Below are 21967 nucleotides of genomic sequence, written 5' to 3'. Positions count from 1 at the left end.
GCCTGCTTCTCGTTGTAGAAATAATAGTGTAGTATGTGAGTGTTGATTTAGGAGAGCTGTTCGGGGAGTGAGTTTTGGGCTCTCAGAACGCTGGAGGGAGCTGTTCGGGGAGTGAGTTTTGGGGTCTCAGAACGCTGGAGAGAGCTGTTCGGGGAGTGAGTTTTGGGGTCTCAGAACGCTCGAGAGAGAGAGAGAGAGCTGTTCGGGGAGTGAGTTTTGGGGTCTCAGCTGGTTAGTTTTTGGTGTTCTGCAGTAACAGAAGAGAGAAGGAGCTCATTTCCTACATCTAAGTTTTGTACAAAAGTTTTGTACCATCTCAGCTGACGTTGAGGAGATCTTCACGATGGACAGTGTAGTGAAGTGGCTGTGGATGTTAAACGGTACTGCAAGTAAAACTCACTCCCCAGAGGCGTCCAGACCCATTAACAAGAAGTGAATTCACCTCTTGGTGCAGTGGTCTGTGATGCCGCCCGCGGCGTGGGAGACCGGGGTTCAACTCCCACTCAGGGCGATCCCAGGGGTGGAATCGAAACACAACGCAGAGCAATACGACACCGGTTACACTAGCAGTGGTAGTAGTAGTACTGACAGGAAGACCCCAGGTGGTGAGAGCAGGCAAATGCACCTCCTCATCCATCACTCTCAACATAGGGGCCCCCCAGGGCTGTGTTCTGAGCCCCCTCCTCTACTTGCTGTACACACATGACTGTGTGGCACAGCGGAACAACAACACAATCATCAAGTTTGCTGACGACACAGTCGTGGTGGGCCTTGTTGTATTACACACAACATTAGGGATGGGTACCTTTCACATTTGAACCGATACCGGTACCGGTACCTGTGAATCGATACCGGTACCCAACGGTACCTTTTTTCTGTACTTTAGTCTCAAGAAATGTAATTTACCTACCTCAGTCGTAAAAAAAAAATCCAAACTTCAAATAACTACAATTTCGACAGTTTTCGGCTTGCCATTGCTCCGACTGCTTTGTTGTTGAATCAAGTCAAATCCTAGGTAAGCATATATTGTGCGTGTGAACGTTGACATGAAAAGAAAAAAGTTGAAAAAAAAAAAAAAATGTTAAAAAAGAAAATTAATACAATATTATTATTTCTTTTTTTTTATATTTTTTTCGGTTTCTCACTTGATTCGATACTCGGTAGTACCGACGTGTTTCGGTTCGGTACCTCAAAAGTACCGAATTCTGTACCCATCCCTACACAACATACAGTATAATGTAGGGTGGCTGGGTGGCGCAGCGGACATTGCGCTTGTCACCAACGCAAGAGACACCAGGTTCGAATCCCGCTGTCGGCGTTGCCTCCGGCTTGGGCCGGCCGTCATACTAACTCAATTGGCAGAGTTAGCAGGTGGAAGTCGATAAGTGGTAATCTGGACGTTGTGGACAGCGACTCCTACAGGTCGGTTGGGGGACGCCTGCACAGCAGAGACAGGAAAATGGCGGGGATAGTGTGAGCTTCCCACACGTTACACCTCGCCAATGAGAGTCCGAGAATTGGCACAGCGAAATTGGGATGGGAGAAAAATAGAAAAAGAGGAGAAAAAGTGGATAAAAAAAATATTTTGTTGAATGTGTCATAATAATATACTGAATATATTATATTATACACAACATACAGTGGAATGTATTTTGTTGAATGTGTCATAATATACTGAATATATTATATTACACACAACATACAGTATAATGTTTTGTGTTAAATGTGTCATAATGTACTGAATATATTATATTATACACACAACGTACAGTAGAACGTATTGTGTTGAATGTGTCATAATAATATACTGAATATATTATATTATACACACAACATACAGTCGTCTTCTAGACTTCCTCCACTCTTCATTTCACCTTCAGTTCAGCCCCTCGAGTTGTTTGTCAAGTCTGTGTCTGTGTTCTTTGCGTTGGGGAATGTTTGTATTTATTCAATGGTCGTACTGACATTGTCAGGAAGCCAAATTAAACATTAGTTTACTCTGTTCCCATAACTGACTTGTTTCATCACAGTTCGTTGTTGTCTTACATGTTGGCTGACCACTATGATGTGTTTACAGGGCCACACACACACACACACACACACACACACACACACACACACACACACACACACACACACACACAGACACACACTGTATCTTAGTGAAGATCATTAACCAGCTAGCTGTATTTATTTATTTTATTTAACCTTTATTTACCCAGGGTAGGTTCTCTGAGCACAGATGCTATTTTTCAGCTACGCCCTGCTTCAGATTCACACAGTTCCATTCACCCCTGGGAGCTGCCCAGTACAACCACAGTCTGACACCTGGGAGCTGCCCAGTACAACCACAGTCTGACACCTGGGAGCTGCCCAGTACAACCACAGCCTGACACCTGGGAGCTGCCCAGTACAACCACAGTCTGACACCTGGGAGCTGCCCAGTACAACCACAGTCTGACACCTGGGAGCTGCCCAGTACAACCACAGTCTGACACCAGGGAGCTGCCCAGTACAACCACAGTCTGACACCAGGGAGCTGCCCAGTACAACCGCAGTCTGACACCTGGGAGCTGCCCAGTACAACCACAGTCTGACACCTGGGAGCTGCCCAGTACAACCACAGTCTGACACCTGGGAGCTGCCCAGTACAACCACAGACTGACACCTGGGAGCTGCCCAGTACAACCACAGTCTGACACCTGGGAGCTGCCCAGTACAACCACAGTCTGACACCTGGGAGCTGCCCGGTACAACCACAGTCTGACACCTGGGAGCTGCCCAGTACAACCACAGTCTGACACCTGGGAGCTGCCCGGTACAACCACAGTCTGACACATGGGAGCTGCCCAGTACAACCACAGTCTGACACCTGGGAGCTGCCCAGTACAACCACAGTCTGACACCTGGGAGCTGCCCAGTACAACCACAGTCTGACACCTGGGAGCTGCCCAGTACAACCACAGTCTGACACCTGGGAGCTGCCCAGTACAACCACAGTCTGACACCTGGGAGCTGCCCAGTACAACCACAGTCTGACACCTGGGAGCTGCCCAGTACAACCACAGCCTGACACCTGGGAGCTGCCCAGTACAACCACAGTCTGACACCTGGGAGCTGCCCAGTACAACCACAGTCTGACACCTGGGAGCTGCCCAGTACAACCACAGTCTGACACCTGGGAGCTGCCCAGTACAACCACAGTCTGCCACCTGGGAGCTGCCCAGTACAACCACAGTCTGACACCTGGGAGCTGCCCAGTACAACCACAGTCTGACACCTGGGAGCCGCCCAGTACAACCACAGTCTGCCACCTGGGAGCTGCCCAGTACAACCACAGTCTGACACCTGGGAGCTGCCCAGTACAACCACAGTCTGACACCTGGGAGCTGCCCAGTACAACCACAGTCTGACACCTGGGAGCTGCCCAGTACAACCACAGTCTGACACCTGGGAGCTGCCCAGTACAACCACAGTCTGACACCTGGGAGCTGCCCAGTACAACCACAGTCTGACACCTGGGAGCTGCCCAGTACAACCACAGTCTGACACCTGGGAGCTGCCCAGTACAACCACAGTCTGACACCTGGGAGCTGCCCAGTACAACCACAGTCTGACACCTGGGAGCTGCCCAGTACAACCACAGTCTGCCACCTGGGAGCTGCCCAGTACAACCACAGTCTGCCACCTGGGAGCTGCCCAGTACAACCACAGTCTGCCACCGTTGGCCGTCGGGGGTTTAGTGCCTTGCTCAAGGGCACTTCAGCGGTTGGTGTTAAGGGTATGGGAGAGAGTTATTCATTCACTTCCCTGGCACAGATTCTTCCTGCCGGTCCGGGGGATCGAACCGGCGACCTTTAGGCCACCGCTGCCCCCAGCTTAGTGGAGCTCATTAACCAGCTAGCTGTAGCTTAGTGGAGCTCATTAACCAGCTAACTGTAGCTTAGTGGAGCTCATTAACCAGCTAGCTGTAGCTTAGTGGAGCTCATTAACCAGCTAACTGTAGCTTAGTGGAGCTCATTAACCAGCTAGCTGTAGCTTAGTGGAGCTCATTAACCAGCTAGCTGTAGCTTAGTGGAGCTCATTAACCAGCTAGCCGTAGCTTAGTGGAGCTCATTAACCAGCTAACTGTAGCTTAGTGGAGCTCATTAACCAGCTAACTGTAGCTTAGTGGAGCTCATTAACCAGCTAGCTGTAGCTTAGCGGAGCTCATTAACCAGCTAACTGTAGCTTAGTGGAGCTCATTAACCAGCTAGCTGTAGCTTAGTGGAGCTCATTAACCAGCTAACTGTAGCTTAGTGGAGCTCATTAACCAGCTAGCTGTAGCTTAGTGGAGCTCATTAACCAGCTAACTGTAGCTTAGTGGAGCTCATTAACCAGCTAGCTGTAGCTTAGTGGAGCTCATTAACCAGCTAGCTGTAGCTTAGTGGAGCTCATTAACCAGCTAGCCGTAGCTTAGTGGAGCTCATTAACCAGCTAACTGTAGCTTAGTGGAGCTCATTAACCAGCTAACTGTAGCTTAGTGGAGCTCATTAACCAGCTAGCTGTAGCTTAGCGGAGCTCATTAACCAGCTAACTGTAGCTTAGTGGAGCTCATTAACCAGCTAGCTGTAGCTTAGTGGAGCTTATTAACCAGCTAACTGTGGCTTAGTGGAGCTTATTAACCAGCTAGTTGTAGCTTAGTGGAGCTTATTAACCAGCTAGCTGTAGCTTAGTGGAGCTCATTAACCAGCTAGCTGTAGCTTACTGGAGCTCATTAACCAGCTAGCTTAGTGGAGCTCATTAACCAGCTAACTGTAGCTTAGTGGAGCTCATTAACCAGCTAGCTGTAGCTTAGTGGAGCTCATTAACCAGCTAGCTGTAGCTTAGTGGTGCTCATTAGCCAGCTAACTGTAGCTTAGTGGAGCTCATTAACCAGCTAGCTGTAGCTTAGTGGAGCTCATTAACCAGCTAACTGTAGCTTAGTGGAGCTCATTAACCAGCTAACTGTAGCTTAGTGGAGCTCATTAACCAGCTAACTGTAGCTTAGTGGAGCTAATTAACCAGCTAGCTGTAGCTTAGTGGAGCTCATTAACCAGCTAACTGTAGCTTAGTGGAGCTCATTAACCAGCTAACTGTAGCTTAGTGGAGCTCATTAACCAGCTAACTGTAGCTTAGTGGAGCTCATTAACCAGCTAACTGTAGCTTAGTGGAGCTCATTAACCAGCTAGCTGTAGCTTAGTGGAGCTCATTAACCAGCTAACTGTAGCTTAGTGGAGCTCATTAACCAGCTAGCTGTAGCTTAGTGGAGCTCATTAACCAGCTAGCTGTAGCTTAGTGGAGCTCATTAACCAGCTAACTGTAGCTTAGTGGAGCTCATTAACCAGCTAACTGTAGCTTAGTGGAGCTCATTAACCAGCTAACTGTAGCTTAGTGGAGCTCATTAACAGCTAACTGTAGCTTAGCGGAGCTCATTAACCAGCTAACTGTAGCTTAGTGGAGCTCATTAACCAGCTAGCTGTAGCTTAGTGGAGCTCATTAACCAGCTAGCTGTAGCTTAGTGGAGCTCATTAACCAGCTAACTGTAGCTTAGTGGAGCTCATTAACCAGCTAACTGTAGCTTAGTGGAGCTCATTAACCAGCTAACTGTAGCTTAGTGGAGCTCATTAACCAGCTAGCTGTAGCTTAGTGGAGCTCATTAACCAGCTAACTGTAGCTTAGTGGAGCTCATTAACCAGCTAACTGTAGCTTAGTGGAGCTCATTAACCAGCTAGCTGTAGCTTAGTGGAGCTCATTAACCAGCTAGCTGTAGCTTAGTGGAGCTCATTAACCAGCTAGCTGTAGCTTAGTGGAGCTCATTAACCAGCTAACTGTAGCTTAGTGGAGCTCATTAACCAGCTAGCTGTAGCTTAGTGGAGCTCATTAACCAGCTAGCTGTAGCTTAGTGGAGCTCATTAACCAGCTAACTGTAGCTTAGTGGAGCTCATTAACCAGCTAGCTGTAGCTTAGTGGAGCTCATTAACCAGCTAGCTGTAGCTTAGTGGAGCTCATTAACCAGCTAGCTGTAGCTTAGTGGAGCTCATTAACAGCTAACTGTAGCTTAGTGGAGCTCATTAACCAGCTAGCTGTAGCTTAGTGGAGCTCATTAACCAGCTAACTGTAGCTTAGTGGAGCTCATTAACCAGCTAGCTGTAGCTTAGTGGAGCTCATTAACCAGCTAGCTGTAGCTTAGTGGAGCTCATTAACCAGCTAGCTGTAGCTTAGTGGAGCTCATTAACCAGCTAGCTGTAGCTTAGTGGAGCTCATTAACCAGCTAACTGTAGCTTAGTGGAGCTCATTAACCAGCTAGCTGTAGCTTAGTGGAGCTCATTAACCAGCTAGCTGTAGCTTAGTGGAGCTCATTAACCAGCTAGCTGTAGCTTAGTGGAGCTCATTAACCAGCTAGCTGTAGCTTAGTGGAGCTCATTAACCAGCTAACTGTAGCTTAGTGGAGCTCATTAACCAGCTAGCTGTAGCTTAGTGGAGCTCATTAACCAGCTAACTGTAGCTTAGTGGAGCTCATTAACCAGCTAGCTGTAGCTTAGTGGAGCTCATTAACCAGCTAGCTGTAGCTTAGTGGAGCTCATTAACCAGCTAGCTGTAGCTTAGTGGAGCTCATTAACCAGCTAACTGTAGCTTAGTGGAGCTCATTAACCAGCTAGCTGTAGCTTAGTGGAGCTCATTAACCAGCTAACTGTAGCTTAGTGGAGCTCATTAACCAGCTAGCTGTAGCTTAGTGGAGCTCATTAACCAGCTCACTGTAGCTTAGTGGAGCTCATTAACCAGCTAACTGTAGCTTAGTGGAGCTCATTAACCAGCTCACTGTAGCTTAGTGGAGCTCATTAGCCAGCTAACTGTAGCTTAGTGGAGCTCATTAACCAGCTAACTGTAGCTTAGTGGAGCTCATTAACCAGCTAGCTGTAGCTTAGTGGAGCTCATTAACCAGCTAACTGTAGCTTAGTGGAGCTCATTAACCAGCTAGCTGTAGCTTAGTGGAGCTCATTAACCAGCTAGCTGTAGCTTAGTGGAGCTCATTAACCAGCTAACTGTAGCTTAGTGGAGCTCATTAACCAGCTAGCTGTAGCTTAGTGGAGCTCATTAACCAGCTAACTGTAGCTTAGTGGAGCTCATTAACCAGCTAACTGTAGCTTAGTGGAGCTCATTAACCAGCTAACTGTAGCTTAGTGGAGCTCATTAACCAGCTAGCTGTAGCTTAGTGGAGCTCATTAACCAGCTAGCTGTAGCTTAGTGGAGCTCATTAACCAGCTAGCTGTAGCTTAGTGGAGCTCATTAACCAGCTAGCTGTAGCTTAGTGGAGCTCATTAACCAGCTAGCTGTAGCTTAGTGGAGCTCATTAACCAGCTAGCTGTAGCTTAGTGGAGCTCATTAACCAGCTAGCTGTAGCTTAGTGGAGCTCATTAACCAGCTAGCTGTAGCTTAGTGGAGCTCTTTAACCAGCTAACTGTAGCTTAGTGGAGCTCATTAACCAGCTAGCTGTAGATTAGTGGAGCTCATTAACCAGCTAACTGTAGCTTAGTGGAGCTCATTAACCAGCTAACTGTAGCTTAGTGGAGCTCATTAACCAGCTAGCTGTAGCTTAGTGGAGCTCATTAACCAGCTAGCTGTAGCTTAGTGGAGCTCATTAACCAGCTAGCTGTAGCTTAGTGGAGCTCATTAACCAGCTAGCTGTAGATTAGTGGAGCTCATTAACCAGCTAGCTGTAGCTTAGTGGAGCTCATTAACCAGCTAGCTGTAGCTTAGTGGAGCTCATTAACCAGCTAGCTGTAGCTTAGTGGAGCTCATTAACCAGCTAACTGTAGCTTAGTGGAGCTCATTAACCAGCTAGCTGTAGCTTAGTGGAGCTCATTAACCAGCTAACTGTAGCTTAGTGGAGCTCATTAACCAGCTAACTGTAGCTTAGTGGAGCTCATTAACCAGCTAACTGTAGCTTAGCGGAGCTCATTAACCAGCTAACTGTAGCTTAGTGGAGCTCATTAACCAGCTAGCTGTAGCTTAGTGGAGCTCATTAACCAGCTAGCTGTAGCTTAGTGGAGCTCATTAACCAGCTAGCTGTAGCTTAGTGGAGCTCATTAACCAGATAACTGTAGCTTAGTGGAGCTCATTAACCAGATAACTGTAGCTTAGTGGAGCTCATTAACCAGCTAACTGTAGCTTAGTGGAGCTCATTAACCAGCTAGCTGTAGCTTAGTGGAGCTCATTAACCAGCTAACTGTAGCTTAGTGGAGCTCATTAACCAGCTAGCTGTAGCTTAGTGGAGCTCATTAACCAGCTAGCTGTAGCTTAGTGGAGCTCATTAACCAGCTAGCTGTAGCTTAGTGGAGCTCATTAACCAGCTAGCTGTAGCTTAGTGGAGCTCATTAACCAGCTAGCTGTAGCTTAGTGGAGCTCATTAACCAGCTAGCTGTAGCTTAGTGGAGCTCATTAACCAGCTAGCTGTAGCTTAGTGGAGCTCATTAACCAGCTAGCTGTAGCTTAGTGGAGCTCATTAACCAGCTAACTGTAGCTTAGTGGAGCTCATTAACCAGCTAGCTGTAGCTTAGTGGAGCTCATTAACCAGCTAACTGTAGCTTAGTGGAGCTCATTAACCAGCTAGCTGTAGCTTAGTGGAGCTCATTAACCAGCTAACTGTAGCTTAGTGGAGCTCATTAACCAGCTAGCTGTAGCTTAGTGGAGCTCATTAACCAGCTAGCTGTAGCTTAGTGGAGCTCATTAACCAGCTAGCTGTAGCTTAGTGGACTCTTTAACCAGCTAACTGTAGCTTAGTGGAGCTCATTAACCAGCTAGCTGTAGCTTAGTGGAGCTCATTAACCAGCTAGCTGTAGCTTAGTGGAGCTCATTAACCAGCTAGCTGTAGCTTAGTGGAGCTCATTAACCAGCTAACTGTAGCTTAGTGGAGCTCATTAACCAGCTAGCTGTAGCTTAGTGGAGCTCATTAACCAGCTAACTGTAGCTTAGTGGAGCTCATTAACCAGCTAGCTGTAGCTTAGTGGAGCTCATTAACCAGCTAGCTGTAGCTTAGTGGAGCTCATTAACCAGCTAGCTGTAGCTTAGTGGAGCTCTTTAACCAGCTAACTGTAGCTTAGTGGAGCTCATTAACCAGCTAGCTGTAGATTAGTGGAGCTCATTAACCAGCTAACTGTAGCTTAGTGGAGCTCATTAACCAGCTAACTGTAGCTTAGTGGAGCTCATTAACCAGCTAGCTGTAGCTTAGTGGAGCTCATTAACCAGCTAGCTGTAGCTTAGTGGAGCTCATTAACCAGCTAACTGTAGCTTAGTGGAGCTCATTAACCAGCTAACTGTAGCTTAGTGGAGCTCATTAACCAGCTAACTGTAGCTTAGTGGAGCTCATTAACCAGCTAACTGTAGCTTAGTGGAGCTCATTAACCAGCTAGCTGTAGCTTAGTGGAGCTCATTAACCAGCTAACTGTAGCTTAGTGGAGCTCATTAACCAGCTAGCTGTAGCTTAGTGGAGCTCATTAACCAGCTAGCTGTAGCTTAGTGGAGCTCATTAACCAGCTAGCTGTAGCTTAGTGGAGCTCATTAACCAGCTAGCTGTAGATTAGTGGAGCTCATTAACCAGCTAGCTGTAGCTTAGTGGAGCTCATTAACCAGCTAGCTGTAGCTTAGTGGAGCTCATTAACCAGCTAGCTGTAGCTTAGTGGAGCTCATTAACCAGCTAACTGTAGCTTAGTGGAGCTCATTAACCAGCTAACTGTAGCTTAGTGGAGCTCATTAACCAGCTAGCTGTAGCTTAGTGGAGCTCATTAACCAGCTAACTGTAGCTTAGTGGAGCTCATTAACCAGCTAGCTGTAGCTTAGTGGAGCTCATTAACCAGCTAACTGTAGCTTAGTGGAGCTCATTAACCAGCTAACTGTAGCTTAGTGGAGCTCATTAACCAGCTAACTGTAGCTTAGTGGAGCTCATTAACCAGCTAACTGTAGCTTAGTGGAGCTCATTAACCAGCTAGCTGTAGCTTAGTGGAGCTCATTAACCAGCTAACTGTAGCTTAGTGGAGCTCATTAACCAGCTAACTGTAGCTTAGTGGAGCTCATTAACCAGCTAACTGTAGCTTAGTGGAGCTCATTAACCAGCTAGCTGTAGCTTAGTGGAGCTCATTAACCAGCTAACTGTAGCTTAGTGGAGCTCATTAACCAGCTAGCTGTAGCTTAGTGGAGCTCATTAACCAGCTAGCTGTAGCTTAGTGGAGCTCATTAACCAGCTAGCTGTAGCTTAGTGGAGCTCATTAACCAGCTAACTGTAGCTTAGTGGAGCTCATTAACCAGATAACTGTAGCTTAGTGGAGCTCATTAACCAGCTAGCTGTAGCTTAGTGGAGCTCATTAACCAGCTAGCTGTAGCTTAGTGGAGCTCATTAACCAGATAACTGTAGCTTAGTGGAGCTCATTAACCAGATAACTGTAGCTTAGTGGAGCTCATTAACCAGCTAGCTGTAGCTTAGTGGAGCTCATTAACCAGCTAGCTGTAGCTTAGTGGAGCTCATTAACCAGCTAACTGTAGCTTAGTGGAGCTCATTAACCAGCTAGCTGTAGCTTAGTGGAGCTCATTAACCAGCTAGCTGTAGCTTAGTGGAGCTCATTAACCAGCTAGCTGTAGCTTAGTGGAGCTCATTAACCAGCTAGCTGTAGCTTAGTGGAGCTCATTAACCAGCTAGCTGTAGCTTAGTGGAGCTCATTAACCAGCTAGCTGTAGCTTAGTGGAGCTCATTAACCAGCTAGCTGTAGCTTAGTGGAGCTCATTAACCAGCTAGCTGTAGCTTAGTGGAGCTCATTAACCAGCTAGCTGTAGCTTAGTGGAGCTCTTTAACCAGCTAACTGTAGCTTAGTGGAGCTCATTAACCAGCTAGCTGTAGATTAGTGGAGCTCATTAACCAGCTAACTGTAGCTTAGTGGAGCTCATTAACCAGCTAACTGTAGCTTAGTGGAGCTCATTAACCAGCTAACTGTAGCTTAGTGGAGCTCATTAACCAGCTAACTGTAGCTTAGTGGAGCTCATTAACCAGCTAACTGTAGCTTAGTGGAGCTCATTAACCAGCTAACTGTAGCTTAGTGGAGCTCATTAACCAGCTAACTGTAGCTTAGTGGAGCTAATTAACCAGCTAACTGTAGCTTAGTGGAGCTCATTAACCAGCTAGCTGTAGCTTAGTGGAGCTCATTAACCAGCTAACTGTAGCTTAGTGGAGCTCATTAACCAGCTAACTGTAGCTTAGTGGAGCTCATTAACCAGCTAACTGTAGCTTAGCGGAGCTCATTAACCAGCTAACTGTAGCTTAGTGGAGCTCATTAACCAGCTAGCTGTAGCTTAGTGGAGCTCATTAACCAGCTAGCTGTAGCTTAGCGGAGCTCATTAACCAGCTAGCTGTAGCTTAGTGGAGCTCATTAACCAGCTAACTGTAGCTTAGTGGAGCTCATTAACCAGCTAGCTGTAGCTTAGTGGAGCTCATTAACCAGCTAACTGTAGCTTAGTGGAGCTCATTAACCAGCTAGCTGTAGCTTAGTGGAGCTCATTAACCAGCTAACTGTAGCTTAGTGGAGCTCATTAACCAGCTAGCTGTAGCTTAGTGGAGCTCATTAACCAGCTAGCTGTAGCTTAGTGGAGCTCATTAACCAGCTAACTGTAGCTTAGTGGAGCTCATTAACCAGCTAGCTGTAGCTTAGTGGAGCTCATTAACCAGCTAACTGTAGCTTAGTGGAGCTCATTAACCAGCTAGCTGTAGCTTAGTGGAGCTCATTAACCAGCTAGCTGTAGCTTAGTGGAGCTCATTAACCAGCTAGCTGTAGCTTAGTGGAGCTCATTAACCAGCTAGCTGTAGCTTAGTGGAGCTCATTAACCAGCTAACTGTAGCTTAGTGGAGCTCATTAACCAGATAACTGTAGCTTAGTGGAGCTCATTAACCAGCTAGCTGTAGCTTAGTGGAGCTCATTAACCAGCTAGCTGTAGCTTAGTGGAGCTCATTAACCAGATAACTGTAGCTTAGTGGAGCTCATTAACCAGCTAGCTGTAGCTTAGTGGAGCTCATTAACCAGCTAGCTGTAGCTTAGTGGAGCTCATTAACCAGATAACTGTAGCTTAGTGGAGCTCATTAACCAGATAACTGTAGCTTAGTGGAGCTCATTAACCAGCTAGCTGTAGCTTAGTGGAGCTCATTAACCAGCTAGCTGTAGCTTAGTGGAGCTCATTAACCAGCTAACTGTAGCTTAGTGGAGCTCATTAACCAGCTAGCTGTAGCTTAGTGGAGCTCATTAACCAGCTAGCTGTAGCTTAGTGGAGCTCATTAACCAGCTAGCTGTAGCTTAGTGGAGCTCATTAACCAGCTAGCTGTAGCTTAGTGGAGCTCATTAACCAGCTAGCTGTAGCTTAGTGGAGCTCATTAACCAGCTAGCTGTAGCTTAGTGGAGCTCATTAACCAGCTAGCTGTAGCTTAGTGGAGCTCATTAACCAGCTAGCTGTAGCTTAGTGGAGCTCATTAACCAGCTAGCTGTAGCTTAGTGGAGCTCTTTAACCAGCTAACTGTAGCTTAGTGGAGCTCATTAACCAGCTAGCTGTAGATTAGTGGAGCTCATTAACCAGCTAACTGTAGCTTAGTGGAGCTCATTAACCAGCTAACTGTAGCTTAGTGGAGCTCATTAACCAGCTAACTGTAGCTTAGTGGAGCTCATTAACCAGCTAACTGTAGCTTAGTGGAGCTCATTAACCAGCTAACTGTAGCTTAGTGGAGCTCATTAACCAGCTAACTGTAGCTTAGTGGAGCTCATTAACCAGCTAACTGTAGCTTAGTGGAGCTAATTAACCAGCTAACTGTAGCTTAGTGGAGCTCATTAACCAGCTAGCTGTAGCTTAGTGGAGCTCATTAACCAGCTAACTGTAGCTTAGTGGAGCTCATTAACCAGCTAACTGTAGCTTAGTGGAGCTCATTAACCAGCTAACTGTAGCTTAGCGGAGCTCATTAACCAGCTAACTGTAGCTTAGTGGAGCTCATTAACCAGCTAGCTGTAGCTTAGTGGAGCTCATTAACCAGCTAGCTGTAGCTTAGCGGAGCTCATTAACCAGCTAGCTGTAGCTTAGTGGAGCTCATTAACCAGCTAACTGTAGCTTAGTGGAGCTCATTAACCAGCTAGCTGTAGCTTAGTGGAGCTCATTAACCAGCTAACTGTAGCTTAGTGGAGCTCATTAACCAGCTAGCTGTAGCTTAGTGGAGCTCATTAACCAGCTAACTGTAGCTTAGTGGAGCTCATTAACCAGCTAGCTGTAGCTTAGTGGAGCTCATTAACCAGCTAGCTGTAGCTTAGTGGAGCTCATTAACCAGCTAACTGTAGCTTAGTGGAGCTCATTAACCAGCTAGCTGTAGCTTAGTGGAGCTCATTAACCAGCTAACTGTAGCTTAGTGGAGCTCATTAACCAGCTAGCTGTAGCTTAGTGGAGCTCATTAACCAGCTAGCTGTAGCTTAGTGGAGCTCATTAACCAGCTAGCTGTAGCTTAGTGGAGCTCATTAACCAGCTAGCTGTAGCTTAGTGGAGCTCATTAACCAGCTAACTGTAGCTTAGTGGAGCTCATTAACCAGATAACTGTAGCTTAGTGGAGCTCATTAACCAGCTAGCTGTAGCTTAGTGGAGCTCATTAACCAGCTAGCTGTAGCTTAGTGGAGCTCATTAACCAGATAACTGTAGCTTAGTGGAGCTCATTAACCAGCTAGCTGTAGATTAGTGGAGCTCATTAACCAGCTAACTGTAGCTTAGTGGAGCTCATTAACCAGCTAACTGTAGCTTAGTGGAGCTCATTAACCAGCTAGCTGTAGCTTAGTGGAGCTCATTAACCAGCTAACTGTAGCTTAGTGGAGCTCATTAACCAGCTAGCTGTAGCTTAGTGGAGCTCATTAACCAGCTAACTGTAGCTTAGTGGAGCTCATTAACCAGCTAACTGTAGCTTAGTGGAGCTCATTAACCAGCTAACTGTAGCTTAGCGGAGCTCATTAACCAGCTAACTGTAGCTTAGTGGAGCTCATTAACCAGCTAGCTGTAGCTTAGTGGAGCTCATTAACCAGCTAACTGTAGCTTAGTGGAGCTCATTAACCAGCTAACTGTAGCTTAGTGGAGCTCATTAACCAGCTAACTGTAGCTTAGTGGAGCTCATTAACCAGCTAGCTGTAGCTTAGTGGAGCTCATTAACCAGCTAACTGTAGCTTAGTGGAGCTCATTAACCAGCTAGCTGTAGCTTAGTGGAGCTCATTAACCAGCTAGCTGTAGCTTAGTGGAGCTCATTAACCAGCTAGCTGTAGCTTAGTGGAGCTCATTAACCAGCTAACTGTAGCTTAGTGGAGCTCATTAACCAGATAACTGTAGCTTAGTGGAGCTCATTAACCAGCTAGCTGTAGCTTAGTGGAGCTCATTAACCAGCTAGCTGTAGCTTAGTGGAGCTCATTAACCAGATAACTGTAGCTTAGTGGAGCTCATTAACCAGATAACTGTAGCTTAGTGGAGCTCATTAACCAGCTAGCTGTAGCTTAGTGGAGCTCATTAACCAGCTAGCTGTAGCTTAGTGGAGCTCATTAACCAGCTAACTGTAGCTTAGTGGAGCTCATTAACCAGCTAGCTGTAGCTTAGTGGAGCTCATTAACCAGCTAGCTGTAGCTTAGTGGAGCTCATTAACCAGCTAGCTGTAGCTTAGTGGAGCTCATTAACCAGCTAGCTGTAGCTTAGTGGAGCTCATTAACCAGCTAGCTGTAGCTTAGTGGAGCTCATTAACCAGCTAGCTGTAGCTTAGTGGAGCTCATTAACCAGCTAGCTGTAGCTTAGTGGAGCTCATTAACCAGCTAGCTGTAGCTTAGTGGAGCTCAGTAACCAGCTAGCTGTAGCTTAGTGGAGCTCATTAACCAGCTAGCTGTAGCTTAGTGGAGCTCATTAACCAGCTAACTGTAGCTTAGTGGAGCTCATTAACCAGCTAGCTGTAGCTTAGTGGAGCTCATTAACCAGCTAGCTGTAGCTTAGTGGAGCTCATTAACCAGCTAGCTGTAGCTTAGTGGAGCTCTTTAACCAGCTAACTGTAGCTTAGTGGAGCTCATTAACCAGCTAGCTGTAGATTAGTGGAGCTCATTAACCAGCTAACTGTAGCTTAGTGGAGCTCATTAACCAGCTAACTGTAGCTTAGTGGAGCTCATTAACCAGCTAACTGTAGCTTAGTGGAGCTCATTAACCAGCTAACTGTAGCTTAGTGGAGCTCATTAACCAGCTAACTGTAGCTTAGTGGAGCTCATTAACCAGCTAACTGTAGCTTAGTGGAGCTCATTAACCAGCTAACTGTAGCTTAGTGGAGCTAATTAACCAGCTAACTGTAGCTTAGTGGAGCTCATTAACCAGCTAGCTGTAGCTTAGTGGAGCTCATTAACCAGCTAACTGTAGCTTAGTGGAGCTCATTAACCAGCTAACTGTAGCTTAGTGGAGCTCATTAACCAGCTAACTGTAGCTTAGCGGAGCTCATTAACCAGCTAACTGTAGCTTAGTGGAGCTCATTAACCAGCTAGCTGTAGCTTAGTGGAGCTCATTAACCAGCTAGCTGTAGCTTAGCGGAGCTCATTAACCAGTTAGCTGTAGCTTAGTGGAGCTCATTAACCAGCTAACTGTAGCTTAGTGGAGCTCATTAACCAGCTAGCTGTAGCTTAGTGGAGCTCATTAACCAGCTAACTGTAGCTTAGTGGAGCTCATTAACCAGCTAGCTGTAGCTTAGTGGAGCTCATTAACCAGCTAACTGTAGCTTAGTGGAGCTCATTAACCAGCTAGCTGTAGCTTAGTGGAGCTCATTAACCAGCTAGCTGTAGCTTAGTGGAGCTCATTAACCAGCTAACTGTAGCTTAGTGGAGCTCATTAACCAGCTAGCTGTAGCTTAGTGGAGCTCATTAACCAGCTAACTGTAGCTTAGTGGAGCTCATTAACCAGCTAGCTGTAGCTTAGTGGAGCTCATTAACCAGCTAGCTGTAGCTTAGTGGAGCTCATTAACCAGCTAGCTGTAGCTTAGTGGAGCTCATTAACCAGCTAGCTGTAGCTTAGTGGAGCTCATTAACCAGCTAACTGTAGCTTAGTGGAGCTCATTAACCAGATAACTGTAGCTTAGTGGAGCTCATTAACCAGCTAGCTGTAGCTTAGTGGAGCTCATTAACCAGCTAGCTGTAGCTTAGTGGAGCTCATTAACCAGATAACTGTAGCTTAGTGGAGCTCATTAACCAGCTAGCTGTAGATTAGTGGAGCTCATTAACCAGCTAACTGTAGCTTAGTGGAGCTCATTAACCAGCTAACTGTAGCTTAGTGGAGCTCATTAACGTTAGGTTATGACTATAACCAAGTTCTGTTAGTTAGGGGCGATGCTTGGCATCGCCTTCTGCACTATCTCGCGTACGTGCACGCGTACTGAATAAACCACAAATGTACCTCTAATACCAGTATTAGTCTGACCACACCCCTCATCAGCTTACCTTCATAAGCAGGTGTGTGGTCACCTGCTCTCCTCCTTCCCAAGCTTTCACCACAAGGTGAGGACAAGGGCTGCAGCGGCGTCCGATGCCAAGCATCGCCCCTAACTAACAGAACTTGGTTATAGTCATAACCTAACGTTCTGTATCGTTAGTGGCTTAGCTTGGCATCGCCTTCTGCACAAGGGAGGCCAAGCGGAGCCACTTGGCTGACAAATACACCCCGCTGACAGCCCCCCAAAACCATCAGAACAGGGAGGGCCGAGCCCCCCCGACCCCCCCTAATGGAGGGTAGCCCCCCTATTAGGGACGTCACGGGAGGGCGACGGACCCGACCGTGCGAAGAGGCACTCAAGCAACTCAACGCACAGGGTGAGCAGACCGTGGCTTGACCCCACGACTACACACACGCACAACCCGCATGCCACCCGGGAACGAACGGAGGAACAACCTCGTTACTGCCCCCAGAATCACGGGGTCAAGGGCAAACCCAACCCCGTGGCAAGGCCGTAGCAGCGGAGCACGAAGGAAGACCCAGACCCACCAAAAGGACTGGACTCCCTGGAATGGGGGCCCGGAGAAGTCCATGATGCCAGCATCAAGACCCCACCAGGTGGGCACGTAGTGCCCCGCCCCCCACATCGCCAGCGTATTCGGACAAAGGCCCCTCAGTTACTGCACCTGGTATTCCCAGGCGGAACCAACCAGGCCAGAACCTGCCCAGCTTCCGAGATCGGACGAGACCGGGCGTGTTCAGGTCGGTATGGCCGTAAGCCGAGCGGGCCCCGTCCCCCCAATAGTACACCGCCTGGCACACTGACCCTGCAGAATAGGCAGTCAGCATGGCCGTAAGCACACAAAAAAGGTTAACCAACGGAAGCAGGCAGCGCACCGGGGAAAAACCAGGCAACAGGCTGTTAACCCTAGCCTGGAGACTGCGGACGAGACAGGCGCCAGAGGGGACAGCTGAACACAGCCGCCCCGGCGGAAGGAGCGTAAGCTGGCGGTGTTGCATGACCAAGCCTCCATTTAACAACCCCCACCCAGAGGGGTCGAGGCAGAGAAGGCTGACACGATTGGCAGACGTCATGAACGTGCAGGGGCACCCTCAAACGGTGAACCCGGGAGTTGACACTGCTCCAACACACCAGGGAATCAACCACCTCGGTGTTACCCAATGCGGTGGTTGTTCCTATAACCCCTCAAGAAAAAACTCCAAAACACACCTGCGGGTATACACCGGCTATACCGCAGTACAAGTGTTTCAGTTTCCAAAAAGGGTTAACCCAGGCCTACGGGTCGCAAACATCACTTCGGACCGGGCCTGGCGGTACGGGAAGCACAGGGTCACCAGAGGAGGTCAAAAAACCACCCCCACAGGCCCCTCTTCGCCATGCGTGAGAGAGGAGCGAAAAACAATGGAGAACCAGCCCCTAAGCACACCGTACCTGGTATTCCCCGGCGGTCTCCCAACCAAGTACTAACCAGGACCAACCTGTGTAGCGGCCGAGATCCGACGAGATCGAGCGCGTACAGAATGGCATGGCTGTAAGCCATGACGACAGTGCTGAGTAAAAACATACCCAACCAGGGTCTCCATAGCGCTTAACCCTGTGACACCCAGACCGACCTGGCATTTTTCCCCCTGAAAAAAGCCCAAGTCCCTCAGGGTACCAGAACAGCAGATCTGCATCCCCGGCGGACAACGGGTTCAACTGATCTGGACCAGCGTGACCAGAACCAGTCCCGTGCCCTAACCACGCCGACATGCCTACTCCAGGAGAAGGGCAGATATGCGTGTTGATCTTAACATGAAAAGAAGGCGCCACCCAGACGTCGGGACGAACCGCGCCTGGTGGCCCACCCCAAGGGCGTGAGACCCCACTACATATGTTCAGATCCATCCCGTCATCATCCCCCAGACATGAACGAGAATCCGTCGACAACCCACCCAGGTCATGGGATGTGGTCGCCGGAAGAGGAAAAACCCCCATCTCAGTTGCTTTATAAAAACGCTGTTTCAACCACAAGCAACTAAGGCGTGCCAGTCAATCGCCTGTTTACAGCGAGCTAGCACTATACGTGCGTCGGGACACACCCCCATCAATGAACAGGCTATTTAGACCTGTCATTGAATCCCCAAGGCGCCCAGGGGAACGACAAGAGGGGTGTGACACTCCCTAACTCCAACACTTCTGGAATAGAAAGAAGGAAGCATCAACAGTATGTATCCCAGTCTACACAGCCGGGGTAAAAAATGTTCACATTTTTACATCCCACCACCCTCCCATAGGAAAGAGACGGGGATCCCCAGAGAGACTTCCCACGCGAGCTGTACAGATTGAAAAGAATATATTGCACCATGAGCCATGTAAAAAACTGGTTTTAGGGCCTCCGGGGAAGAGGCACCGAACCCATACACACTCAATAAACGAATTGAATCGAATATACATACAATAGAAAAGGACCCTTCTAGAGGGTCCACTCACTTTGACAATCTGAGGAGGAAGGCTCTGTACTCTGATGGAGGCTTCCTCACATGGAAGAAGGAGTCCGAACTCACAGAAGGCCTGAGTAGGCGCTTGGTGAGGAGGAGCCCTGACCACCCCCCCTGAAAACAGATCCATCACATGGACCTGAACAGCACACGGAAGTCCTACCAACAGAGACGCGCACGGTGACGTACTCTATGGCGGGGGAATTCCTGCGGTGCACACGCCCAATATACCAGGCCGTGGGACCAGGAACTCCCTCCCCCCCCCCCCCCCCCCCCCCCGTAACGTGCCGAACCGCCACGTGACGGGAACCTTGAAGGACAGGGGGTGTACCCCTGACCGACAGAACAATGGGGAGAGGAAAGGTTACCAGTTCACCCCTTTACGACCCCACACCCATGATACGACGTAACGACAAAAAGAGAATATGACACAGTCATAGTCAGCTCTATGAAGCGTTTCACAGCTCCACACAGCGCACGAGCTAACCTGCTATCTGATTTTTACTAAGGAAAAACACAGAATAGAGAGGGCTCTAAGAACCCCGGTCCAACATACACATGTGCTTCTGTGGCCAGTACAACCCAGTTGTAGGTCACATGACACACACCAACCCATCATCACCTACAAAAAATGGCAAAAACACTCAACAGAGGAACGCCGTTTTTTTCACAATGAGAGAATACATCATTCTTGATTAGTATCGACCACAGGCCTTGCTAAGCACACATGACAGCAACCAAACCAATTTCCCTTTAGGAAATAAGTTTCTCCAGCAGATTTAGCACAACCTCAGCAATCAAGCTGAGAGTTACATCGTATCCCTACCACACAAAAGACACAATTAATGCACAACATGTCTGATAGGAGGTGATAAAGTCCCCAGGGAACCGGGGGGGGAAACACAATCCTCCTATTTTACCCTCAATACGGCCAGTCAAAACAGGAAAACCTGTTAATGTGTGAACTCACTGTTCATTGTCATTACAGTCTGAGAAAGAACATTCTTTTACTCACTCGTCACCAAGCATAGCTTCATAGGTTAGTTGCCTTAGTAGTGAGTACACGGTACACATAAACACCATGATGTTTCTCACACAACAACCAGATCAATACATCACGACCTGTGCACGGAGAAGCTAACTGCCAGTGACAAAAACAGCTCACACACAACCCGCAACGTATCTCAAATGCATTGCAACAACACACGTTTTGGGAAAAAACACCGTTATTCACAATACATTTTAGCAAGGTAAAACCAGAAGACGTGTTTATGAGGTCTGGCCAACCCCGTACCTGCCCGGAACGCAGATCAGCGAAGTGCAGTCACAAGCCACCGTAGAACACAGCCGTCCCGTGTTGTTCGATCCGGGCAGCGTCGCCGCTCCACCAGTCGCTACAGTCCTCTTTGTTGACGCAATCCCCGTCTAGGCTCGGGCAGGGTTGACGAACATCCCCTGTCAAGGATGACGTCGTGGTCAAGAGTGTAAAACATGTTAAAAATCAAAGCACGTTCAACAGAATAGCATCAAGCTAACGGCTGCTCCAACCGTTCGGGTGCTATTGCTTCCGCTCGCGAGACGCCGATCTACGACGCACGCGATCAGGAGCGAGCTCCCGGCGGCGCGCGAGAAGCCAAGCTACCCCGCGCCAGGCCACCGACCGGCTAACCGTAAGCTATGAACATGTAAACAATGACATAACACTCACCCAGACAGGCCGCCGTTCTGAACCCTCCTCACTTTTTAAGAGAAAAGAAAAAACAAGACGTCAACACCGCTTCACAACGGTGACATTAACACGTCCGGCGGAATCAGCACAGTACCAACTGGCCTGTATAGCTGACTTTGAACATGAATCTGCCGCTATCGCACATTACATGCACATATCCCCTCGTGAAGGAATACTCTCATTTGGATATGAAAGATGGGGTCTTAACACGGTGACAGAGAGAATCCACTCGTCCAGAACACACAGGGATCACCAGTGTCAATGGTCGCGGCCCACTAGTTAAAACTATAATGGTCGCCAGACCAAGGCCTTCTGTCGCCTAGACGGCTAAACAAAGGACCCTAGCCTGGGGCCGGTTTCCATAAACTTTGTCAAGTAGCCCCCATAGCACTAACAGACAAGTGGAGCCCGCCAGCAAACACTACTCACCCAACCTGGAACGCACCGCTCCTCACAACAGCGGCATGTCCGACAGTTCAGCTGTGGCCTGACAGGTTTCACCCCAACAAACACAGCAAGGAACTGCAGTTGAGAAGCATGCAGCGGCGTGCTCCCAATACGAAAACCGGTGGAGGGTTTGTAGAATGATCATCATCTTCTAGACACTCCAGTACGAAGACAATATCGCCGTATTTTCTCGAAAATAGTGAGAGAGAAAATAAAGATATGATGTCAACGTATCCTTGTTTCCCAAGCTGTTCCTAATCCAATTTCTTCCATCATGGTGTCAAGTGTGGGGATCTACCGAGGCACCTCTTCCTTGTGGTGAAAGCGAGAAGGAGGAGAGCAGGTGACCACACACCTGCTTATGAAGGTAAGCTGATGAGGGGTGTGGTCAGACTAATACTGGTATTAGAGGTACATTTGTGGTTTATTCAGTACGCGTGCACGTACGCGAGATAGTGCAGAAGGCGATGCCAAGCTAAGCCACTAACGATACAGAACTGTTTAAAACTGCGCTGTCCTCTCACCTTGAGATTACTTGTTCATGTTTCCACCAATAATAGTATAACAGATCTTTGAAGCAATCACTTGAATATGTGCTCTGTGTTTTGTTGTTTTTTGTCTTATGTTCCTCTTGTTTGATGTTGTTTGAACCTGTTTATTATTAATTTTATCTTGTTTTTGTTTGGTTTTTGTTTGTTTCTTTTGTTTTGTTATGTTTAATACATAATAATTTATGTGTTTTGTAAGCTGTGGACCCCCTTGAAAACGAGATGGTTC

General features: G+C 47.8%; 1 protein-coding gene across 1 annotated transcript in view; it reads right to left on the bottom strand.

The window, feature by feature from the left end:
• The window catches only part of LOC311239911 (signal transducer and activator of transcription 5B-like), a gene marked incomplete at its 3' end in the record, with an annotated part of 141173 nt that extends 120735 nt beyond the window's left edge, over positions 1-20438 (bottom strand). Inside the window, exon 1 of the mRNA XM_084328355.1 lies at positions 20309-20438. The remainder of the gene's footprint in view (positions 1-20308) is intronic.
• Between the last annotated feature and the right edge of the window lie 1529 nt (positions 20439-21967).

The sequence above is a fragment of the Notolepis coatsorum genome (genome assembly GCF_963971535.1).
Source record: "Notolepis coatsorum genome assembly, chromosome: 14".
Classification (NCBI taxonomy): domain Eukaryota; kingdom Metazoa; phylum Chordata; class Actinopteri; order Aulopiformes; family Paralepididae; genus Notolepis; species Notolepis coatsorum.
Note: the sequence above shows the minus strand (reverse complement) of the source record. Positions and strands in the feature narration are given on the sequence as shown.